This window comes from Panicum virgatum, chromosome 2N (genome assembly GCF_016808335.1).
Source record: "Panicum virgatum strain AP13 chromosome 2N, P.virgatum_v5, whole genome shotgun sequence".
Lineage (NCBI taxonomy): Eukaryota > Viridiplantae > Streptophyta > Magnoliopsida > Poales > Poaceae > Panicum > Panicum virgatum.
The window spans coordinates 13693722-13718467 of record NC_053146.1 but is presented as its reverse complement, the minus strand read 5'-3'; the positions used below and the strand labels follow the sequence as shown (position 1 = coordinate 13718467).

The 24746-nt window shown below is 46.7% G+C and overlaps 1 long non-coding RNA gene across 7 annotated transcripts; it reads left to right on the top strand.

The window, feature by feature from the left end:
* The first annotated feature begins 18153 nt into the window (after window positions 1-18153).
* On the top strand, window positions 18154-22058 carry LOC120659825. Of its 7 annotated transcripts, XR_005669194.1 has the most exons (9): window positions 18163-18365; window positions 18606-18728; window positions 19150-19223; window positions 19296-19364; window positions 19768-19835; window positions 20108-20710; window positions 20812-20886; window positions 21591-21708; window positions 21822-22040. It is a non-coding gene; the product is annotated as an uncharacterized LOC120659825 (long non-coding RNA). The 7 variants fall into 7 exon arrangements; XR_005669192.1 differs by having other exon boundaries at window positions 18154-18365; window positions 20812-21708; XR_005669196.1 differs by adding an exon at window positions 18445-18498 and having other exon boundaries at window positions 18164-18365; window positions 20812-22040.
* The last annotated feature ends 2688 nt before the right edge of the window (window positions 22059-24746 follow it).

Genomic DNA, 24746 nt, shown 5'->3' with positions numbered 1-24746 from the left:
TATGATGATAATACTGCACGGTCCACCTCTCTGGCTGCTGCGGTGCTGACGGCGGTGTCGGTGGAATAGCTCCAGGTCCAGCTCCAGGTGCGTCTTCAGGTACCTCTTGGGCAGCTTCAGCTTGATCATCCTCAGCCTGGTCCTCCTCCACGTGCATCACCTCTTCTTCTTCATCTTGAGTGAGGTCCACCAATGGTACAAATTCTTCAGGATCCTCCTCTTCCTCAGGGTCTTCCTCAGCAACAGGCACATGTCTAGGTACAGGAGCATGTACAGGCTCAGGTGCAGGCACAGGCACAGGTGCGGGCTCAGGAACAGGAACGGCTGCGCTAGCGTCAGCGGGAAGCGGGCTGCTACTCGAGCTGGCGGCACTTCTAGTGAGAACCATCTATAAGGGACAATTAGAGAAGTTAATACAAAAAGAATATAGAGATAGGACAAATGATCAGCAATGATTAGCAACAAGGAGGAGATAAATGACCAATGGATTAGAATTAATTAAACAAAAGCAAGAACAAAATTAATACGGGTCAGAACATGGTTAACTAATGACCGTTACTAACTAGGTTGACGTTCTACAATCAACACGGCTCTGGTACCACTTTGTCATGCCCGATTTTTAAGGAATAAACTAAGCAATAAATCATATGTGCGCCAGGATCAAATTACACACATATGACAACAATAGTGAATAACAGAAGCAATGTCATAATGTACCGAAGTTATTTATTACAAACCAAGCTGAAAGTCATAATATAAATAAATAGCGTTTCAGTTCACATTATCCTAGTAGCGGATCTATCCAACTCCACAGGTAGCCGACTGGGGGAACGTACGCCTAGAAATCCTGGATATCCTCTGGGAAGTCATCAAATTGATCTTGGTCTGAGTAGTGTTAATATAGCAAGGGTGAGCACAGGTCGTACTCAGCAAGTATATTGGAAAAATAAATGACATGCATGGCTAATATCAAGGAATGAGGCTGGCTGAATAAGCAGTAAGCATTTTAATTAAATAGTTGATTAAACTAACATTACTACTTTAATGTATCCATACCCATATTTATAAAAAGAAATTAAATACTGAAGTAATAAATAAACCTTGAAACAATTGAACATCTGAGTTAAGCAGTGATTTCCATGAGGGCCCGAGCCGCTCTTGACCGTGAGCACGGCTGATATACCAGTTTTTACTCTGTAGAGGTTGCACACTTTACCCACAAGTCATGTCTCCCTTGATGCCCGGGTTTGCAAGGCCCTTAAACACTTCCTTTGGTGAGTGGCAGGGATTCACTACGAGGCCTTTACAAAGACTCCCTAACCCGTAGTAACCCACAGAGGTTTCAGCAGCTGGGCGAGTGCACCCTCCCCCAGAGCGAGCATACCTCATAAGCGTACCAAACCCCTTTGGCAGGCCGAGTACCCCTCTTGAACCCAGGCCCCCCCTTACGCCTTTCGGTAAGATACTAACAATCTAGAGAAATCTAATTAATCATCCAAGACCAGAGCCATATAGTCCTTGTGGTTGCGCTGTTTTTCCGGGTGGTCGCTCCATGGTTGATTTTAATTATCATTATCAAAGTATCGAAATGTTCATCAAAGAGTATAAACCATGTGACAAGTATAAAGCTTTCACAAACCACCCATAACCATTGTTCAGCGGCTAAGCATACTACCCAACAGCTTTTGTAAAGAAAAACCCGGCTAATCAAGGACATGGATAACAATAAGGATAATAGGTGCCCAATCAATTTAATGCATGCAAGCGTAAAATAAATGTGAGTAGGACCAAATATGATCAAGGAAAATACTTGCCTTCCTCCTTTACTTGCTGCTGCTCAGAGTCTTCAAATCTTGATTTTGAAGGTTCTCGAACGGTTCTTCGTCTAATCATCGCGAACACGCCAAGCAACACGAGCACATAAAAGCAAACAATGGAAATAAATTAAATTAGTACACCAATCAATGAAAAACAGTGGTAAAAGTTTAGGGTGTTTTCTACAAAAGAAAGGACTAAAACAGAATTATTTTTGAATAAAAATGGACTGCGGGTTGATTTAGATGAAATAGAAGGGCTTTTGTGCAAAAGCGCCACGGTTGACCGGTGAGTCCACTGTTGACTTGGGTTGAGTCGGCCTCCAGCCGTCGGATCTCGATCCGATGGTCCTAATCGGATAGGGGCATCCCGGCGGCGACGGGACGCCGGCGCGCGGCGGTGCCGCCATCGGCGCGGCGAGAGCTCGCCGGAGAAGCTTCGATTTGTCACCACGGTGCTCCAAAAATTGCGCTGAGGGGCTCTGGAGCAAGGGCACGGCATGGGGGTTCCAATGCGGGGGCTTGGGGCAGCGGACGGGCTCCCGATGCGGCCGACGACGAGGCAGGCGGCGGCGGCTACCCGGCGAAGCTGAACACGGGGTTCGCGCGCGCGGTAGGGGGCAAAAACGGAGGGGAAACGAGAGAGGAACTCACCGCGAAGCTTACTGCAGTGACCAAATGGCCGGAGGAGGGGCGTGGAGGCGGATCGACGGCAGTGAGCGCGGGCAAAGCGAGGCGGCGGCGCACGTGGGCGGGTGCAGAATCTTGGGCAAAAGCAAAGGCGGCGCGAAGATGCGAGGGGGTTCACGGGGCCGGTTACTCAGAGGAAAAAGGACGTGGCTGGGAGGCTGACTCGGCCTTAGCGTGTGGGCCTGCGGCCCAAGTCGCGGCGGAGCGGGAGTCCGCTTAGGTCACGACGAGAGGAGGGAGCGAGAGAAATAGAGAGCAGAAAGGAAAAAGAAAAATGGGCCGGTGACGGACCGAGAAGGAGAAGGAGAGAGTAAAGGAAAGATGGGCCGGTGGGGGAAAAGGAGGAAGGAAGGAATTGGGCCGGCGCGGGGAATAAACGGCTGGTGGCCCAGGTTGAGAAGAAAAACAAAAAAGAAAAAAAAGGGGTAAAGGGAAAAGGAAAAGGGGGTTTTTAACGCCCAGAAAACAAAATAAACTCATAGAAAAATAGATAAAAACCTCAGAAAATTCTGGAAAATTTCTGAGAGCATTAGAAACTTAAACACAATCATACAAAAATAAAATATGCACCAGCATGAATGCAACAATTCAATTTAAAGCCTAAGGTGAGTTTTAAATATTGCAAAATTAATTCCTTTCGACTCTAGAAATTATATAACTATTATGAACAATTTTAGAGGTAAAACTTTAGGGTGTTACAAACCTACCCCCTTAAATTGAATCACATCCTCGAGATTCGGATGGATTTGAGAAGAGTTGGGGGAATTCGGCCTTCAATTCATCCTCTCGCTCCCAAGTTGCTTCATCCTCTGAATGATGGCTCCACTAAACTTTGCACATCCTAATTACCTTATTTCTGGTGATTCTCTCTGCAGTCTCAATGATTTTGGTTGGATACTCTGTATAGGTGAGATCATCCTGCACATTGAGCTCCTCCAACGGTAACTGTTTTTCAGGCACACGCAAGCACTTCCTCAACTGAGAGATATGGATTACATCATGCACATCTGAGAGGCGGGCTGGCAGCTCTAGCTGATATGCTACCTCACCTCTTCTCTCAAGTATCTAAAATGGTCTAATATATCTTGGTGACAGTTTTCCCTTGACCTTGAACCTGCAAAGGCCTCGAATGGGTGAAACATTCAAATAGACATAATCACCAATCTCAAACTCCAATTCTCTATGCCTGGTGTCTGCATAACTCTTTTGTCTAGATTGTGTTGTCCTCAGGTTCTCTCTGATGATCTGAACCTGCTGCTCTTAATCTTTTAAGATTTCTGGCCCAAATACCTGACTTTCACCAGTTTCGCTCCAATGCAAAGGTGTTCTGCATTTTCTGCCATACAAAGCCTCCAAGGGCGACATCTTCAGACTGGCCTGATAACTACTGTTATATGAGAACTCAGCATACGACAGACTCTTATCCCAACTTCTCCCATATTTCAAGGCACAAGCTCTCAACATATCTTCTAATATCTGGTTAGTTCTTTCTGTCTGACCATCAGTCTGAGGGTGATAAGTTGAGCTGAAATTCAATTGCGTATCCAAATTCTCATGCAATTTCTGTCAGAAACAAGAAGTGAACTGAGTACCTCGATCTGAGACTATCTTCTTAGGCACACCATGAAAACACACAATTTTGGACATATACAGTTCTGCTAGTCTGGCACTAGAGTGAGTAGTCTTCACAGGGATGAAGTGAGCTACTTTAGTCAGACGATCCACAATTACCCATATAGAATCATATCCAGCCTGAGCACGAGGCAGTCCCACAACAAAATCCATACTAATTTCTTCCCACTTCCATACTGGAACCTGCAAAGGCTGAAGTAAACCTGCTGGCCTCTGATGTTCTGCTTTGACTCTCTGACATATATCACACAAAGCAACATGTGCAGCCACATCTCTCTTCATGCCATACCACCAGTTCAACTGTTTCAAATCCTGTTACATCTTAGTGCTCCCTGGATGAATCGAATAAGCTGAATCATGGGCTTCCCTCAAAATCAAACTTCTGATTGACTCTATATTAGGCACACAAATTCTCTTCTTGAACCAGATTATTCCTTGAGCATCTTCTGTAAAGTATAGGGCCTTGCCCTCCTTCATGAGCTCTCTGATCTCTTTTATTTTCTCATCCTCAAGCTGTCCTTTATTGATATCTTGCTCAAGTGTAGAATCCACTTCTAAAGTTACACCCTCTATATGAGACACTATGGAAAGATTGAGTCACTCAAATTCTCTGCACAACTCCAAAGGATAAGCTAGAACCACATTACCATGACTCTTTCTGCTCAAAGCATCTGCTACTACATTAGCCTTCCCTGGATGATAATGAATACACAAATCATAATCCATAATCAATTCCAGCCATCTGCACTGCCTGATATTAAGGTCATTCTGAGTAAAAATGTACTTCAGACTCTTGTGATCAGTATATATCTCACATCTATCACCCATAATATAATGCCTCGAAATCTTAAGTGTATGAACCACTGCTGCCAATTCCAGATCATGTGTTGGATAATTCAGCTCATGTTTCCTCAACTGCCTCGAAGCATAAGCTATGACTCTGCCTTCTTGCATCAGCAGATAACCCAGACCTTGGCGAGAGGCATCATAATAAATATCAAAGTTCTTGTGAATATCAGGCATCGCTAACACAGGTGCAGTAGTGAGTCTCTTCTTTAATTCCTCAAAGTTGTCCTGACAAGCATCTGTCCACTTAAAATCTTTTCCCTTCTCCAAAAGTGATGTAAGAGGTTTAGCAAATTTGGAGAAATTCTCAATGAATCTGCAATAATACCGGGCCAATCCCAAGAAACTCCTGATTTCTGACATGTCTGAGGTGGCTCCCAGTCCAACACATCCTTGACCTTCCCTGGGTCTATTGCAATACCCCCATCAGTGATAACATGACTAAGAAAAGACACCTCATCCAACCAGAATTCACATTTGCTCAGCTTAGCATATAACTGATTCTCCCTTAGCTTATGCAATACCAAACATAGATATTCCTCATGTTCCTCTTCATTCTTAGAATATACCAGAATATCATCAATGAATACCACAATAAACTTATCCAGATACTCCATAAATACTATATTCATCAAGTACATAAAGTAAGCTGGGGCATTAGTCAACCCAAAAGACATAACTGTATACTCATATAACCCGTATCTGGTAGTAAAAGCTGTCTTCTCAATATCAGATGGCCTGATTTTTAACTGATGGTAACCTGACCTCAAATCAATCTTAGAGAACACTCTAGCTCCCCTTAACTGATCAAACAAATCTTCAATGCGAGGCAAGGATATTTATTCTTAATTGTGACCTCATTAAGTGATCTATAATCTACACACATCCTTTGAGTACCATCTTTCTTCTCCACAAATATAACAGGTGCACCCGAAGGTGAAGAACTAAGACGAATAAAATTCTTATCCAATAATTCTTTTAGTTGTTTCTTTAATTCTTCTAGTTCATTAACAGCCATCCTATACGGTCTCTTAGATATGGGTGCAGTTCTAGGTAAAATCTCAACAACAAATTCAATATCTCGATCAGGCGGCATACCTGGTAGATCATCTAGAAAGACATCCGGAAACTCGCACACCACTCTGATATCCTCCAGTCTGTTGCCCTCAAGGTGATTAACCACACAATCTGTTGCTGACGGCACAGTTGCTACAAACTCAATTCTATCTCCTTGTGGACTGATCAGTTGCACTGATCTCTTGGCACAATCAATCACTCCCTTGCATCCTCCCAACCAATCCATCCCAAGTATCACATCAAACCCATGAGATAATTTGCCTGGAAAGTCTACTCCCATAATTCTCAAACTTACGTTGGGACATAAATATGCAGTTTTCATACCCCCACCAGGTGAGCTAACTAACATGGGTTTTGGCATGATGCACATGGGTATATTATGCTTTGCAACAAACTGAGAAGTGATAAAAGAATGTGATGCACTAGAATCAAATAAAACTGAAGTGAGGGCTAAGTTGACAAGAAACATACCAACCACCACATCTTGAGCTTCCTAAGCACTCTCAGCGGTCACATGGTTCACTCTCCCACGTGCATAGTTTTGCTGACCTCTGCTGACCTGCTGGTTCTGGTTCCCATTGCACCCTTGCTGCTGCTAGTTCTGCCTCTGACCATTGCTGTTGGTCTGCCCAGGGGTGTTATGTGCAACTTTCTTCGGGCACTTGTTGGCATAATGACCTGCCTCACCACAGTGGAAGCATCCCTTCCCATTGGTGTGCTAGGAGCACTAGTCTTCATCTGAGGGCCAGGAAGTGCATTCTGACAGTTCTGGGGGGTACTAGGATGCTGACCCATTAGATTAGGGCGCTGGAACTGATTCTGGTTAAAACGATGATTATGATATTGCCCCTGCTGCATCCCAGTGCGCTGTTGTGGACCCTGTGGCATGGGCAAGCGAGGGCGTGTGCTGCTACTAGACTACCCTGGGCTGTTGAACTTCCTCTTGCGGTCTTCCAGCTCACGACACTTGTGCTCAAGAACAAGCGCCTTATCTACCATCTTCTGATTACTGGGGAAGGTGTAAGCTATCCGCTGATACTGCAATCCTCCACTCAGACCCTCCAAGAACTGCTCCTGCTTCTTCTCATCATCATCCACTTCCTCAGGAGCATATCGCGACAACTGAATGAACTTGTCATGATACTCACTCACAGTCCTGCTCCCCTGCTTCAGACTGAGGAACTCTTTCTTCTTAAGCGTGATCACCCCAGCTGGAATATGGTGAGACCTGAAGTGGTTTTTGAACTCTAACTAGGAGATGGTGGCAAGATCAGCATGAACACCAGTATATGAATCCCACCAATCAGCTGTAGACCCCTCAAGTCTGCTAGAAGCATACATGACCTTCTCCCTGTCATTGCACTGAGCAATATCCAGCATCTTCTCAACTGCCTTGAGCCAATCATCAGCCTGAAGTGGACCATCTGAATGAGAATATGTGGGGGGCTTGTGGCTCATAAACTCCATGTGCTTGTCCCTTGGCTGAGGTGGAGGTGGTGGTGGCACCTGGTTCTGCTGAGCCTGAAGGTTGGCCATGGTGGCTGCAATCCCATGTAAGATCTGAGTCTGCATGGCCATCAGCTGCGCCACATCAAACTAAGGTGGTGGTGGAGATGGTGGGATGTTGGCATTTGGATCTGGGCCTCCTCCTAGGTCCCCTCTGCCTCTGCCCCTGCCTCTACCTCTGCCTCTGCCTCTGCCTCCAGCATTCATCTATTTCAGAGAGATAGATAAAGAAAGATATAAGATAGATAGAAAGCTGAAACAAAGGTAATGATAGCAAGGACATATAGAAGGACAACATCTTAAACATGTAAGAGTTACTTAACAAATAATAGCTAATAACAGTTCCAACTCAAATATTCTAAACCTTAAAGATCAGATAGACTGAGTACAAAAGTATTCAGCAAATAGATACAAAAAGATATGATCAAGGCATGGATAGCAGGAATAAAATAGATATGAATATCATGGATGAAAGTAGTTCTGAAGATATGATAGATATGAATAACATAGGGATAAAGATATGATGGAACAGATATGATAAAAACGGTAATACGCTGGAGATTTCCCAAGATATGACCCAACACTAATTATTATTAACCAAATCGATGTCGTTGTGGCAATTACCCCCACAACACATCGCAATCATTTCAAAGATCCAAATCACACCATTAACATAATAGAAAAATCACAAGCACACCAAAAGGTTCATTACACACGACTCACAAACGACTCGACTAACACTAAGCGATGCTAAATGTGGACTACTATCATAGGGATCCTCCTAAGGCAACACGATGGTGGTAGGGTGCTTAGGGCCATAGTTAGTCCTCTTGCGGGTTTGTGAAAGGGCTCTATAGTCATCATCTTCATGGTTAGGTGGATCTCTCCCTTGAAGCTGAGCTCTGAGTGTGTCGTTCTCCCTCCTTGCATCTGACAGCCGGTGGCGGATGCCCTGTAGCTCCTCAGAAGTGCGCTCCATCTTGGTGTGAAGCGTGGCGGTGAGTCCAACCTGTGCAACCACCCTGGTGTTCAGAAAGTTCTGCACTCCAATGATGTCGCTCCTCATGTCGCCTTCAGCATGCCTGGGGAAGTGTCTACAGACGGAGTCGTCCAAAACAGCTCCACGGTGGAAACACAGCACTGACAAAGCCTGACTCGCAATGTCACTAACTCCAGCTTCATAGGTATCTCTGACTTACATGGCATAGTGAACTGAGACCTCTGTCATTCCTCCATGCACGCGGTTCGCCGCGAGAATCCGAGCAGACACAGTCCACTCGTTTGGGTACCGCAGGTGAGTCCTCTGTCTACCCAAGTAGTCAATTTCCACCAGAATGTGCAGGTACTGGAATAGCACACGTAGCGCCCTGGAGAAGTAGTAGTTGCCCCTATGATGATGATACTGCACGGTCCACCTCTCTGGCTGCTGCGGTGCTGACGGCGGTGGCGGTGGAACAGCTCCAGGTTCAGCTCCAGGTGTGTCTTCAGGTACCTCTTGTGCAGCTTCCGCTTGATCATCCTCAGCCTGGTCCCCCTCCACGTGCATCACCTCTTCTTCTTCATCTTGAGTGAGGTCCACCAATGGTACAGATTCTTTAGGATCCTCCTCTTCCTCAGGGTCTTCCTCACCAACAGGCACAGGTGCGGGTACAGGAGCAGGTATAGGCTCAGGTGCAGGCACAGGCTCAGGTGCGGGCTCAGGAATAGGAACGGCTGCGCTAGCATCAGCGGGAAGCGGGCTGCTACTCGAGCTGGCGGCACTTCTAGTGAGAACCATCTATAAGGGACAATTAGAGAAGTTAGTACAAAAAGAATATAGAGATAGAACAAATGATTAGATATGATAAATAAACAGGACAAGGATATAATAAATAAGCAATGATTAGCAACAAGGAGGAGATAAATGACCAATGGATTAGAATTAATTACAAAAAAGCAAGAACAACATTAATACGGGTCAGAACATGGTTAACTAACGACCGTTACTAACTAGGATGACGTCCTACAGTCAACACGGCTCTGATACTACTTTGTCACACCCGGTTTTTAAGGAATAAACCGAGCAATAAATCATATGTGCGCCAGGATCAAATTACACACATATGACAACAATAGTGAATAACAGAAGCAATGTCATAATGTACCGAAGTTATTTATTACAAACCAAGCTGAAAGTCATAATATAAATAAATAGCGTTTTAGTTCGCATTATCCTAGCAACGGATCCATCCAACTCCACAGGTAGCTGACTGGGGGACGTACGCCTAGAAATCCTGGATGTCCTCTTGGAAGTTCTCAAATTGATCTTGGTCTGAGTAGTGTTGATATAGCAAGGGTGAGCACATGTCGTACTCAGCAAGTATATTGGAAAAATAAATGACATGTATGGCTAATATCAAGGAATGAGGCTGGCTGAATAAGCAGTAAGTATTTTAATCAAATAGTTGATTAAACTAACATTACTACTTTAATGAATCCATACCCACATTTATAAAAAGAAATTAAATACTGAAGTAATAAATAAACCTTGAAACAATTGAACATCTGAGTTAAGCAGTGATTTCCATTAAGTAGACATGTGAGGGTCCGAGCCGCTCTTTACCGTGAGCATGACTGATATACCAATTTTTACTCTGTAGAGGTTGCACACTTTACCCACAAGTCGTGTCTCCCTTGATGCCCGGGTTTGCAAATCCCTTAAACACTTCCTTTGGTGAGTGACAGAGATTCACTACGAGGCCTTTACAAAGACTCCCTAACCCTTAGTAACCCACGGAGGTTTCAGCAGCTGGGCGAGTGCACCCTCCCCCAAAGCGAGCTTACCTCATAAGCGTACTAAACCCCTTTGGCAGGCCGAGTACCCCTCTTGAACCCAGGCCCCCCCTTACGCCTTTCGGTAAGATACTAACAATCTAGAGAAATCTAATTAATCAGCCAAGACCAGAGCCATATAGTCCTTGTGGTTGCGCTGTTTTTCCGGGTGGTCGCTCCATGGTTGATTTTAATTATCATTATCAAAGTATCGAAATGTTCATCAAAGAGTATAAACCATGTGACAAGTATAAAGCTTTCACAAACCACCCATAACCATTGTTCAACGGCTAAGCATACTACCCAACAGCTTTTGTAAAGAAAAACCCGGCTAATCAAGGACATGGATAACAATAAGGATAATAGGTGCCCAATCAATTTAATGCATGCAAGCGTAAAATAAATGTGAGTAGGACCAAATATGATCAAGGAATATACTTGCCTTCCTCGTTTAGTTGCTGCTGCTCAAAGTCTTCAAAATCTTGATCTTGAAGGTTCTCGAACGGCTCTTCGTCTAATCATAGCGAACACGCCAAGCAACACGAGCACATACAAGCAAACAATGGAAATAAATTAAATCAGTATACCAATCAATGAAAAATAAACGTAAAACACTTTAAAACACGTCCTACGCGTTGCAACGATCAAAATGGTACCAAGAACGCTTAAAACGGAGTTAAAACACTCAAGATATGCTAAAAACGGTGCTACAGGGGTCTATTTGTGAGAAAAACAGTTGAAAAGAGCTTAACAGCAAGAAGCCGAGGACCTAAACATAATTTTATATAAAAACATGAGGGCCAACTAGTAAAAAGGCCAAACTGAATGGCGGTTCTATTTTAGAAAAGTTTAGGGTGTTTTCTGCAAAAGAAAGGACTAAAACATAATTATTTTTGAATAATGATGGAGTGCGGGTTGATTTAGACGAAACAGAAGGGCTTTTGTGCAAAAGCGCCACAGTTGACCGGTGAGTCCACTGTTGACTTGGGCTGAGTCGGCCTCCAGCCGTCGGGTCTAGATCGGATCGGGGCATCCCGGCGGCGACAGGACGCCGGCGCGCGGCGGCGGCGCCATTGGCGCGGCGAGAGCTCGCCAGAGAAACTTCGATTTGGCACCACGGTGCTCCAAAAATTGCGCGGAGGGGCTCTGGAGCAAGGGCGCAGCATGGGGGTTCCGACGCGGGGGCTCGGGGCGGCGGACGGGCTCCCGAGGCGGCCGGCGATGAGGAGGGCGGCGGCAAATGCCTGGCGAAGCCGAACACGGGGTTCGCGCACGCGGTAGTGGGCAAAAACGGAGGGGAAACGAGAGAGGAACTCATAGTGAAGCTTACTGCGGTGACCAAACGGCCGGTGAGTGCTGGCAAAGCGAGGCGGCGACGCACGTGGGCGGGTACAGAAGCTAGGGCAAAAGTAAAGGCGGCGCGAAGATGCGAGGGGGTCCGCGGGACTGGTTACTCAGAGGAAAAAGGACGCGGCCGGGAGGCCGACTCGGCCAAGGCGTGCGGGCCTGCGGCCCGGTCACGGCGGAGCGAGAGTCCGCTCAGGTCATGACGAGAGGAGGGAGATGACGGGCGGGCCCCGCTCGTCAGCGAGAGAAAGCGAGAGCAGAAAGGAAAAAAAGAAAAATGGGCCGGTGACGGGCCGAGAAGGAGAAGGAGAGAGTAAAGAAAAGATGGGCCGGTGGGGGAAAAGGAGAAAGGAAGGAATTGGGCCGGCGCGGGGAATAAACGGGCTGGCGGCCCAGGCTGAGAAGAAAAACGAAAAAGAAAAAGAAAAGGGGTAAAGGGAAAAGAAAAAAAGGGGGTTTTAATGCCCAGAAAACAAAATAAACTCATAGAAAAATAGATAAAAACCTCAGAAAATTCTGGAAAATTTTTGAGAGCTTTAGAAACTCAAACACAATCATACAAAAATAAAATATGTACCAGCATGAATGCAACAATTCAATTTAAAGCCTATGGTGAGTTTTAAATATTGCAAAAATTAACTCCTTTTGACTCTAGAAATTATATAACTATTATGAACAATTTTAGAGGTAAAAATTTAGGGTGTTACAAGGCTGCAGCTCACCAGAGCGGGATGATGCGGCCACCGAGGGAGATGGCGTGCCCAGGGGACCTCGACGACATCTCGGACGACGCCGTGGTGAGGACGGCCGCCGCCGAGGGGGCAGCGCGGAGGGCCGGTGTCAGGGCTCATGACACGGCGATGGTGACCTCCAGGACCGTCAGACGGCACCAAAGCACAGGCTTGCGGCTGAGGTCCCGCACCACCAGGATCGGGCAACCCGACGCCACGGCCCGGACGCGCCCGGCCGCCGGCCTCCTCGGACGTGGACCTTTGGTTGAACAATGCCGCAACGGTCGTCGCCATCGACAGCGTGAGATGCACGATGTACCAAGTGGTTATAGTTCCGCCTGCATCCGGGATGACGATTCAAGCACCCTAGACGCCGTTCCCACCTCGGCCTTCTGACGGCCCTAGACGCCGCCTGACGCCCGTCACCTCCTCGCCCGTAGCGAGGCCGTAGACGCCGTCGATGCCCGTCACCTCCGCCAGTCCCGAGACCGACGCCCGTGCCTCAACGACTTGGCGTCTTCAACCGCCGTCTGCCAGCTTGGTTTTGTGGTGCAAACCAAGAAACCCACCATCCACCGGTGTTTGCGCCCTCGATTCAGGAGTGGACGCCACAGCTGCCGCCCGGCCCGAGCTCCGGTACCGGCTGCCCTTCACCGCCGTCCACCGCACGGTCTATCGGCCACAGCACCTCCACGGCAGCTCACCGTCGACACTCGACGCCCGTGTACCTGCAACCAAGGACCAAGCACATGATCATACCGCACGGTTGACAATTCACTCATCACAGCCAGGAGTGAGTACTGCTCATTCCTCATGATCTGTCCAATCTTTTAGAGGATTGTTTAGCATGTACTTTGGATCAAATATAGGATGGGATTCTATTGGATAAAAATTAGAGGATAATCCAAACATTGTTCAACTAGAGGAAGAGAGCTCTGAACTCGCCGGCCATTCCAAACATTGATGAACTGGTGCTCGCGAACCCGTTCACCGGGGCACTGCTTGGGCTCCCAGCCCTATCGTACATTCGCTTTGTCGTCGGTCGTCCAGAGCGATAGCGCGGCGCCCGCGCCACGTGGCATCATGGATGACTGGAGAGCCCCCTGCGCGATCACCGTGCGCAAGCTGGTCATGTGCGACCAGCTAATTGTTAGGATTGGAGTGAATTGATACTTAATTTTGTTGGACTTCAATTGCTGCGATTGGATTTTAATTTTGATGTCGATCCAATCCTAGGAATAGCTGCAACCAATTCTTTGGCTGCAAAGTGCCCAAGTCCTTGGCCATTGGGGTTGTGATTTCTTGTGTAAGCTCACAATTACTTTCGTTTATCTTCCAGTTTTTGCATACTTGGACTATCTGGCTCGGCCTCCCCTGCCAGCCTAACTTCCCCTTTGCTCACTTCCTCTCTCTATTTAAGCCCAGCAGCAGCCCACAAAGCAACGTATCAAACACCTCTGCATGTGTGGCCAGCAAGATTCCTCCGTTTTCTTCATTGCTTATACAAAGCATCAGCACCACACAAAGTATAAATTTTTTTTTACAAAATAAAATGAAACATGTTTTTCAGATAAGTATGACTATGTCAGATCACTGTCTACAAAAATGATCAGGCTCGTAATAACTTGGTCCCACACATTAAGAGGCTAATGGCCATGTGAACCGAGAATATACCTGGTGTTACCACCCTTTAGGTGTTACAGTGTTATCAAATTTAATTACATTTAAATTTGTACATCAAAAATTTATCCAAAAATATGAATGGATAGAGCATGTGAGCATCTACCATCATACAAAATTTGAGGTTGAACAAAATATGTGCAAGAAGAAACAAAAAAGAGAAACTTTGCTGATGTGTCTAACTAACCCAGAACCACGTGGAGCCCATGCGATGGTTTGTCAGATCAATGTCTCCAACAAAACGAGAGTACCTCCAGTACCAAAAATTACATCGTCAATCCCATCCCCTATGACAAAAAGTTTTTCTCCTCCCCACAAAAGCAAGTCCCCCGCACCCACAAAATGGTACATGATAGTATCTGTTCATGGTGGGATGGGAATGCAGTAGGTCTTAAATAAATTAGGGCATTCATAGCAGTATAGTTCAGTTGGAAAACACACACTAACTCCTTAATTTGAACTATCCATCAGGAACCCTCTTTACTGTCGCTGCCCACAGTGCACAAGCATCTTTGCATAATACCAGCAGGCTACAAATATATATCCACTGCACAGACCCATTGTTCGCTTGCAATAGGTTGATGATATCGGTAAAGTCGTCTGCATGGTGTGCCATGCTTGGGAATGGGATGCATCAAGGGAATGAGGATACAGGAAGCTGTCATGGACAGAAGCTACCTGCCATGCAGGGGCTTCTCCACCGCACCTCTAGAGGCTCTGGCATACGTCCACCGCACTTGTAGAAGATTTTCTTGCCTTTTCTTTTTACTTCTCAAACTAAAAGGATTTCTACTCTAATTTGCGAAGCTGTTATTATTTTTCAAGCATAAACACGATGCAGTCTGCATGAATGTAACATCCTGCAACAAATTGATTTTAAAAGATTTCAGAAATACATATTTCTTTTTTCTGTCAAAATTGATAACAAATCAAACAAAGGTTGGAGCATTTTTAGAAGAACTGGAATATCATTTATTTTATAATGTTATATATTCACAACCCAAAATAGAAATTTTGGAGCGTGACATGTATACGTAGGTGTGATAGCTTAACTCAGGTGTGGTCCACATCACTGGTTCTCCTCAGAGGACACTGACATCCGAAGTTGCTGAAGGTCCACCTTAAGGTCTTGTTCAGGTCTCGTGTGGAGAAACGAGGGCCTGGGTCCATTGATATTTCTTGTATCCCCGCAGGTGACCCCAACATTCAGTGCCTTAGTAGGGACAAATCTGACTTATTGGCTCCTGCACTCCAAACTTCAATGTTACACTGCTGGCTGGCTTATGGTAACACTAGTTGGCTTGTAACATAGCGCGGAAGAACGTACTATATATCATAGATAGCTACAGAAGCAATGCAAGCCTGCCACCGGCAAGAGTAGTGAGAGCCATGAGCGATCGAAGCTATACAACCAACAGTCCAATAGATGCAGTTCCTGATGCCCCCAATTCCAAGTGCACGCGATGTATCCATTTATGGGGCGCTGCATCTATGATCTATCCAACCCCAAGTCGTGGTGGTTTTCATTCGGCCGGCTCCAGCCTTTTTTCATTGGACTTGGTTCTTATCGTGTTTATGAGGTTGGTGCATAATAGGCAGAGGGCAACTAAGAACTAACATCTATGAGAAGATGAGAATTTATACCACTACTATGAAATGGTTTGTAGGGATGGATAAAAACTTATTTTTAAGGTTTGTAGGGGCAGGTACTGCACCGCCCCTACTTTTCGCAGGTAAAAAATGTTGTTTTCAGGCCGGGTATCGGGCTCGCCTCTGAAAATTAATTCTAGAGGCGGGTCATACCCTCACCCACCTATAGAAATGCATTTTCAGGAGCGAGTCATGATGCAACCGCCTTTACAGATCGAATAAAAAATAAAAAAAATTGTCGGAGCCGCCGCCACTGCTGTGATGCGTCGGCAGCCTCTCCTCCCCCCACCACTAGCAGCCACTACGCCGAGCCGCTGCTGATCCCCACGCCCCGCGCATGCGCTAGCAGCTGCGGCCCCACGCCCTGTGCTACCACCGTACGCCACGGCTCTGGCCCCGCGACGCTGCATCAACTTTCCGCGGCACACTCGGACGCCAATATCTGCAGCCCTCGGCGGGCACCAAGAAGAGGATGCCGCCGCCACCGCCATAGGAATCCGCATCATCTGAGCGTTTGTTGGCGGCGCGGAGCTGAGAATTGGCTGCAGCGGGACGCCGAAGTGCAGGGCGGGATGGGTTGGCGGTAGGTCCGCCCCCGCAGTGAGAGGCGGCGCCGAGAGCGGCCGTCGGTGTGTTGATCTTGTGCGGAAAGGAGCATGCGAGAGAGATAAGGAAGAGATAAGCGAGTGTGCGAGATGGGGGTGAAGGAAGAGATAAGGAAGGGAGATAGAGGCAGGCTGGAGGGATGTAGCGGGGGTGGATCCAGTGATCCTTGCTCTAGCCAATGGCCTCGCAGCCTTGCGAAGCACATGGATCGCCACCACCCACTGGACAGAACACACCGCCCATCACCTACATTTTCAGGGGTGGGTGGGGGCATCATCTACCCCTACAAATGGATTTCCAGAGGTGGGTGACCTTCACCTACAAATATTTTTTATTGCAAAATTTTATTTAATAAAAACACATAGCAAAATATATAAAAAAGTGATTTTTACCATAAACCTATTGTCATATGTTGAACTAAAAAGAAATATCAAAATCATATTTCAGCGTATATAATGGTTAAAAGTGTGAAACCATAATGTATAACTCACCCACACTACTATCTCATACAACTCAATACTCACTTTATGGTTTCTACTAGACCCAAGGCCACGGTATACCTGACATGGCACAGATCTGTACGAGATATGGGATAGGGCATTATCCCATACCCATATACCATATAAAGTACTTATGTAGATTTAGAACTAGTCGGTATAGAAGGAAACTACTTGAGTAGTACTCGAGAGGGACTCCTAAACTCATATCGATCTAATGTTTCATGTAGCCCTATGCCCACATGCTATATAAGGGCAGATAGGAAAATCCCTCCAAAGCATATACTCACCTCAGCAATCACCAAATAGGACACACAACTCACTGTCTAAATCTTGTGTTGCTTGCACCATTGTATTCCTCATCTCGGCGACACCCTGCCTACAATCTACTACCTTAGGGTATCCCTAGATAGGCTTGCTGGTAAAACACCGATAGTTTCCACACTCATAATCGCTTTATACACTAAAATATACTTCTCATATTTTTCTAGTTCTATAGATCCAAATATGTTTATGGTACAAATTTTACTTTTTTATGTGTTTTGCTTTTTTCGAATTAAATGAATTTACGAATACATTTGAAAAATATTTATAGAGGCAGGTCACCTCCTCACCCGTCCCTACAAATGGCATTCTGAGGGGCGACAGTCATCCCCTAAAAATGGGCCCATTTTGAGGGGCTAGTACTGAGGGGGTGACCCGCCGCTAAAAATGATTTTCCAGGGGTAGATCGGTTGCTATAGTAACCCTGCTACATTTGTAGAAACGAGTTCCATTTGTAGAAACGGGTTACATTGCGAGGGATACGTATCTTGAAGTTTTCCTAATGCTGTTATTATTTCCACTGATATTAGCAATCCCAGATGTTTAGTAAATAAAACTATATACTGTCCAAAAGCTGTAACTACTTTCTTGTGGCTGCAAAGCATCGAAGCCCATGGGCAACAGGGCTATGATTTGTCATTTTTGTGACTAATCACTACCAGAAAACGGAAGGGTCCTGTCGGTTTTTTCAGCCCGACAGGAGCCCAGCAAGCACGCACCCGAAAAACGCAACTTAAGTCGCGGCCCGTCAGGAACCATTCTCTTCCCTCAAACCCTATCTCTTTCTCCCCTCATCTGGCCACTGCCGGCGCCGCCGCCACTTCGCGACTCCTTGCACCCGCAGCTGCCTCCGCACGCCCGTGACCGCGCCCTCCCCCCCCCCCCCCCCCCCCCCCCCCGCCCACCGCCGGGCGGCTGCGCACGCGCCGGCGCCCTCGCCCCCGCCCACCGCCGCGCGGCTGCGCGCGCCGGCGCCCTGGCCCCCACCCACCGCCGGGCGGCTGCGCACGGGCCGGCGCCCTCGCCCCCACCCACCATCGCGCGCCTCCACGTAGCCTCCATCCCCAGTTCCCCACCGGGGCTCAGATCGATTTGTTTTCCTTTTCCATTTTGGGCGGCGGCCGAGGTGATCTGATTCGGTTGCGCAGCAAAAGGTTTGATCTTCCCCCTTCGAATACACCACCGTTTTTCAACATTTTCGTTGGATTCCTTGACGGTAGTTGCGCATTGTAGGTTAACTGATGCCGATGCGTGTTTTGCTGAATTTTTTTGGGGGGAAAGCTTCATGTGGGTCAGCTAAGTTTTGTGGTAGTATAATGCTTCTGTAAATGGCCTGAAGTACAACCACCACTCAGCAATTATTGATCTGTTTGTTTCGGTGTTAAAATTTTCAGGCCATCCTATTTGTGACAATAAGGCCATTCTCAAAGAGCTTCTATCGGCGGATCAACAGATTCCTGGCAGAGCTGCTGTGGCCTCAGCTGGTTTGGGTTGTGGACTGGTGGGCAGGCGTCAAGGTATGTAGATGTGATCAACATCAAAGCAAAATTTTGTATCGCATTGCACCTGTCAACGTTACTTGCACCTCTCCTACACATGAAGAGTCAAGTCCCAAGGACCAACACAACAGAACTGTTAGGGGCATTGATAAAGATTGTAAACCTACCTTTGGCTAGAGTTGAGTGTGATGTGTTTAAGGGCCGTACTGGGCAAACCATCATGGAATGGGCCTATTATTCAACTCTGTGATACTGCCTTTCGGTGAACTTTTGTTGCATATCCTCTAAACATGAACATACTAGGGCATGAACTGATAAGTATGGCTTGTAAAACTAAAAAGGAAAGATACTCGTAAAACTGATAAGTCTAAATGAACATACTTCTCAAGTATGTAGTGTACTAGAGTTGGACTACAAGCTTATCTGATTAATTCTGTAGGTAAAGAGCATGCACTCATCATATCAAATCATTGGAGCGATGTCGATTGGCTTATTTGATGGATATTGGCACAGGTTGTTATCTCTCATCTTTCTTAACAACTGTCACAAACTTGTATAGCTTATTGATTTCCATTTCTTTTCTAGGTTTGTGTTCAGCGCTCAGGATGCCTTGGAAGTAAACTTGCTGTGATGAAGTCATCAAGGTTCCTTGCAGTGAGTCATCTCATATGTATTTTTCTGTGGCATGTAATTTACAATTTATATTCTCATTGGCTTGTGCCATTAATTGTAAAGCACATGCAAAAATTTATTTGTGGCAAAGGTAAGCAACATAAACAAGTATATTTGGGAGTAGAAACTTGCTTGTCTAGTATCAAGAAATTAGGATAGCATATTTCTGAATCAAGGTAGACCTTCAAGGTAGACCAGCACTACTTTACTTTGTTCTGAATCAAACTGAATATGTATGATTTCTGCTCAGATTTTATTTGTTATTGAGTTCAAGAATTTATAAAGGACAATTGACCTTGATGTTGGCATCAGACTGCATTGATACTTCTACTACCATTACTGATTCTTCTGTGTTGAACTGAACTTTTGTCCAAAATTTGCTCAGATTGATCCCTGAATTGAAGACTCTACAAGTCCAAATTAAACAAAAACATTATTGCTGATATCTGGAAGGTGAGTGCCTTTGTCTTATCAACACTTCTTTCTTCTGAAAGTGACTACTAACCCTATGCGCTCTTCAATTGAAGGTTCTTTCTAGTTTAGAATAGGTTAATGTTTACTGAATTTCAGTTTGTAATATGCATGCTTTGACTTAAGACGTTGAAAGTTCTTTTCATTTTAGTACTAGATATATACAGCAAGGTGAATTGGTGATTCCATCATTACTAGTTCTTTTCAGGTTTGACAATTTGAACATGCACTGCAATCTGATCCAGTTAAATTAGTCACTTGGTCAGGTACAAAAATACAACAGAATGGTGAATGGAGCGCCGGTGATCTTCATCAAGGTGAAGTTTAGTTAACCTTTTCGCCAAGTTAACTTTAGTTTTATTAGCTGCGTTATGTACACAGAGAGTTAGAATTTATAGTAATCTTCATATTAAGTTCCCTTCAATAATATATATGTAGTACAGTTCTCATTTTAGTGGACATGCATATGGAACAACAATTGGATCTGATGGATGGCTTGTAATTTTTATGTATAAGTAATTTCAATGGACATGTATATGGAACTACAATCAGATCTGATGGAGCTGAGAAATTGTGCATGGACAAATTATATTTTTTTTACCTATGTTATTTGGTTTCCTGACGGTTTTTTGCTATAAAAACCGTCGGGAATTCATTTAGGAGGTGTCATCAGGCTGGCCGTCAGGAACTGCCGTCAGGAAATGATTCCTGTCGGCCAACCGTCAGGAAATGTCATTTTTCCTGACCACCGTCTCCTGTCAGCAAATTCCTGTCGGTAAGCCGACAGGAGTCTTATTCCTGACGGTTTTCGGATGAATCCTGACGGTTTTTGGCCGTCAGGAAACAAGCTCAGCCTGGTAGTGAATAAATTAAACCTGCACAGATACTTTGTTATTGCTGACATTAATAATGATGATTTTTGTCCATTTACTTGACTGTATATTATAATTATTTTCAGATGTGAAAGGAAAAAAATATTGATATTGATCTGGTAAAACCAAGCTTCTGCTTCTGACTGTGATACTTAAATATGGTGAGTCAAACGTTCCTTATTATGTTGCAAGCACCATTGAACATAGGGTCAGTTGGATCCATGCCACTACAATTTCACGAAGTTGGATTTCATTGCGATGGGAGGCCTCAATTGTGCTTTTAGCGTGCTTGGCAACCACATCGATCAGCAGTGGGTGGGATGACTGGACTTGGTTTGGTAGAAGTGGCAGGGGCTAGCTACCATTGTCGATGACAGGAAAAGCAAAGTTCTTAGTGGCACCTCTCTCAGCACTGACCAGATAGATGCTGTTCCTGATGCCTCTTTTTCCCGCCTCAGTGGTCAGCCCATTGCTTGGCTTGCCCATTTCAGTTTATGTATTGCCCTATTTCTATGTCGCTCCCTTACTCGGAATGGACTGTATACTTGTATAGAAGCAAGGCAGCTGGGGAACATGCTCTTATACTACTATCTTCGCTGCATGTCGCACATCAACATTAGTTCATGTTCTACGGTCATTGGCAAAGAGCACATGGAGGAGCTAGTTCTTGGTATGGGCGCGACAGGGCAGGGATGAATGCCTGATGAGCGGCATGGGAGATGGAGACATTATTAGATGGTGCACGTAGAAAATAAATCCTTCGAACACTAAGTGTTTTCTATAGACATCCTGCAATCGATTGTTTTAGTCAATTCATCATGATCCTATGGTAGCTGACGTATCCTCTTCACATATTGACCCGCAGCTTCTTCTTCATGAGCCATCCTCTTGAGCACGCCTCATTACCAGAGGCTGCTAGCTAGCTATACAATCAACGACGGGATGCAGTTCCAGATGCCCCCCATTCCTACTATTCTGTATATGTATGGAGCATCCAAGTCCCATGTCATTGTGGTTTCTGTTCGGCTCCAGCTTTTTTTTTTCACACGACTTGGTTCTTGACATTTGTTTTGTGGCTGAATTGGACAATGAACAGATATGGGAAGACTAGAATATATAGCAACATTTATTGGCTGGATGTTGGCAGTACATATGTGGGCCATGCTGTGTTAAGCAGAGTAAGAAGCTATGGCAGACGAGACTAGCTACACTGATCGTCTGGGTACCTCAACAAGGCAAGATTGTGAGAGCAACACATAGAATTGTTGGCATGTTACTACAAATACAGGAGTATTAAACTTTTGTCCATTACTATTGACACAATTGTTGGCAGGCAAGGAGATATGCCCTTTTATTAGTACAGTTTGCACCATCGTTTAGGAGCATGCAACTAAATGATGCTCCATGGACATTCAAAGCTGTTGTACGTACAAATTGTGTGTATCAAATGTTTTTTTTTTGAAGTAAATGGCAGGAGCTCTGCCTATCAATTAAGCGAGAATAGAATATCAATTAAGCGAGAATAGAAGTTTAATGTACAAGAAAAGTTAGCCAAACCACCGGATGACTAACCCACCCAAGTGTCGCGGTACAACGCAACACTGCAACGAGTCATCGTCGCCAAGCTGGTGGAAGCCAGCAGCTCCGACTTCCCGAAGCAAACCCTTGACGACCACCAAAGGGCTGGCAAAAGGCCGAGATCACATAGGTCATCATTGCCGAGCTCGAACGCAGCGCGAAGAGCAGCTCCGACTTCCTACAGCAACCAAGGCCCCATCCCCAATGACTGCCAACCACACCCGTAGCAACCCCCACGGACAAAGGACAATCCGCTCTGTGTTATCGTTGCCGAGCTACATCCCCGACGCAGCAGCTCCGACTTCACGTCACCGGATTTGGCCCCACCCGCCAGGCAGCCGCCAAGAGGTGGAGGGCGACCATCGAAGATAACAATCAAGGCCACAATGACTTCCAGATGCGACGCCTTCAAGAAGGGCATGACAGCAAAGACGTCGTCGTCGCACGTCCAAGAAGGATAGGGTTCTCACCCCTGGAGGAAGATGCGAGAGGGAGAGGAAGCACGACGCCCCCAACGGGAAAAACGGCACCCACGGGTGTCACCGTGTCAAGGCTTTTGCCCAAAGGTACCTCCCCCTCCTCTTCCGAATGAAACACCGGGCCTTGATTACCCAGTTGCCAGCCACCACCGTCGTCGAAGTCGCGTCTCCCCACGACTACACCTCTAGAGGGGCAATGACGCGCCAGCTGCGCATGGCAACCGCACCGCTGTGTCGGCAGCCACCCCCTCCAGACGAGTAGCGCGCGGTACCATTGACGCTGCCACACCGCAGGCACCCACCTCCCGAACACAACCCTGACCATGTAGCTCGCCGGTGCCAGCCAAGGTGCTGCAAGCAGACACGAGCCTACCCACACGAGGCCCAGCGAAGCCCGCCGCGCCACCGAGGCGCCGCAGGCCGCCTGCGCCTAGTCGTCGCCGGTCGACGCCACCACGGCGCAGCCAAGACCAGCCGCCGCCGGCCACACTACCATGCCGCCGTTGGCACACCTGCCGCGCCAGCCCCTACGCTCCTCCGCCGCAGCAGAGGAAGGAGCCAGGCCGCACCTCCGCACAAGGAGCCAACGACGCTGTCGCCTTCACCGTCGCCTTCGCCGTCGCCGGTGAAGCCTCCTCGACGGATCCGCCACTGCGGCCACCGGATCCGGCCTCCGCAGCCGCCGGCACCTCGAACGCCCGCCCGACTGCAAGCCCCCTCGGCACCGCGAGTGGCCGCGGCCGCCTGCGAAGGGGATGAGAAGGTTCGTTGCCCTCCTCGTCTGCTGCCAAGGCTGGCCCGCCGTGCCCACATGCGCCGGCGGATGCCAGAGCCTCCCCACGCACACCCAGGCCAAGCGGCCCCCGGATCCCGTTGGCACCGAGCCAGATTTGGAGCCCCGCGAGCTCCACCGCCGCAGGGTGCCGCCTGCGTCGGCGAGCACTCTTCGGAGATCGAGGTGGCCGCGCCCGCCTGGAAACGCCGAAGAGCTCGGGAGGAGCCCGCCACCGCCTTCATCGCGCGTCGCGCGGGCTTCCGACAGCCCGCTCGGGCGGCGGTGCGGCGGAGGGAGGCGCCGGAGTAGGGGCGGCGGCTAGGGTTCTGCTTCGCAGGGAATCTCACGCTCCCTACCTTGTCTTCTTCGTGTATCAAATGTCATGAGCCAGTTCTTAGTTAGTTGCTAACTAAACATCACAGGCTGTGTAGTAATCTTATCGGAGTCCCATCGCTGGAGGAAGACAAAATGCAAAGCTTACAATGATAGATAGTGACAATTCTAGCTATCTTCCGGCACTTGTTATTCTTCATAACAGACCTGGTTGAATGATTTATGCTCATCCTGAGCTCTCGAAGGCTCTCGAAGGCCTGAAATCCTTATTGGGCCAAAAATTACTTACGTATTATTTTGGGCCATCAGGCCTCCCCTTCGTCAGCTCTATTCATCCCTACTGAAGTAAGCCAACATAAGTTCGGTTATTGCCAAACCACAAATGTCCTAATGACCCAGTCCTACATTTCAAGTGTCTATAATGGATGCAATTAATTTGGTGCTCTGATCTTATTGTTGGATAACGACTCGATCTTGTTGGCTAGAGGTGAAAAACATGACTCAACCTCTGTACAACCTAGGAAATTTAACTTGAATGGAACTAATAGTGACATAGACAATGGACAAGAGCATGAAACTAACCCTGCCAGACTCCACCTTCATGCGGCTTCTCGCACTTGTATCTTGTCCTTTGGATCCACTCAATGATCAGCAGTCAAGCCAATTGGCCTATATATATGGTCGGAGTTGTATAGGACCTATCTAGTACCATCGGCAAGAAAGAGTGCCAAGGGATATCTCTGTTGGAGCTAACATAGCACTGTGTAGAGAGAGAGATACGGGAGGTCCTAGCTACACTAACAACACCCTGGTCGATGCAGTTCCGGGTGCCTCATATTCCCAGCAGAGATGCAAT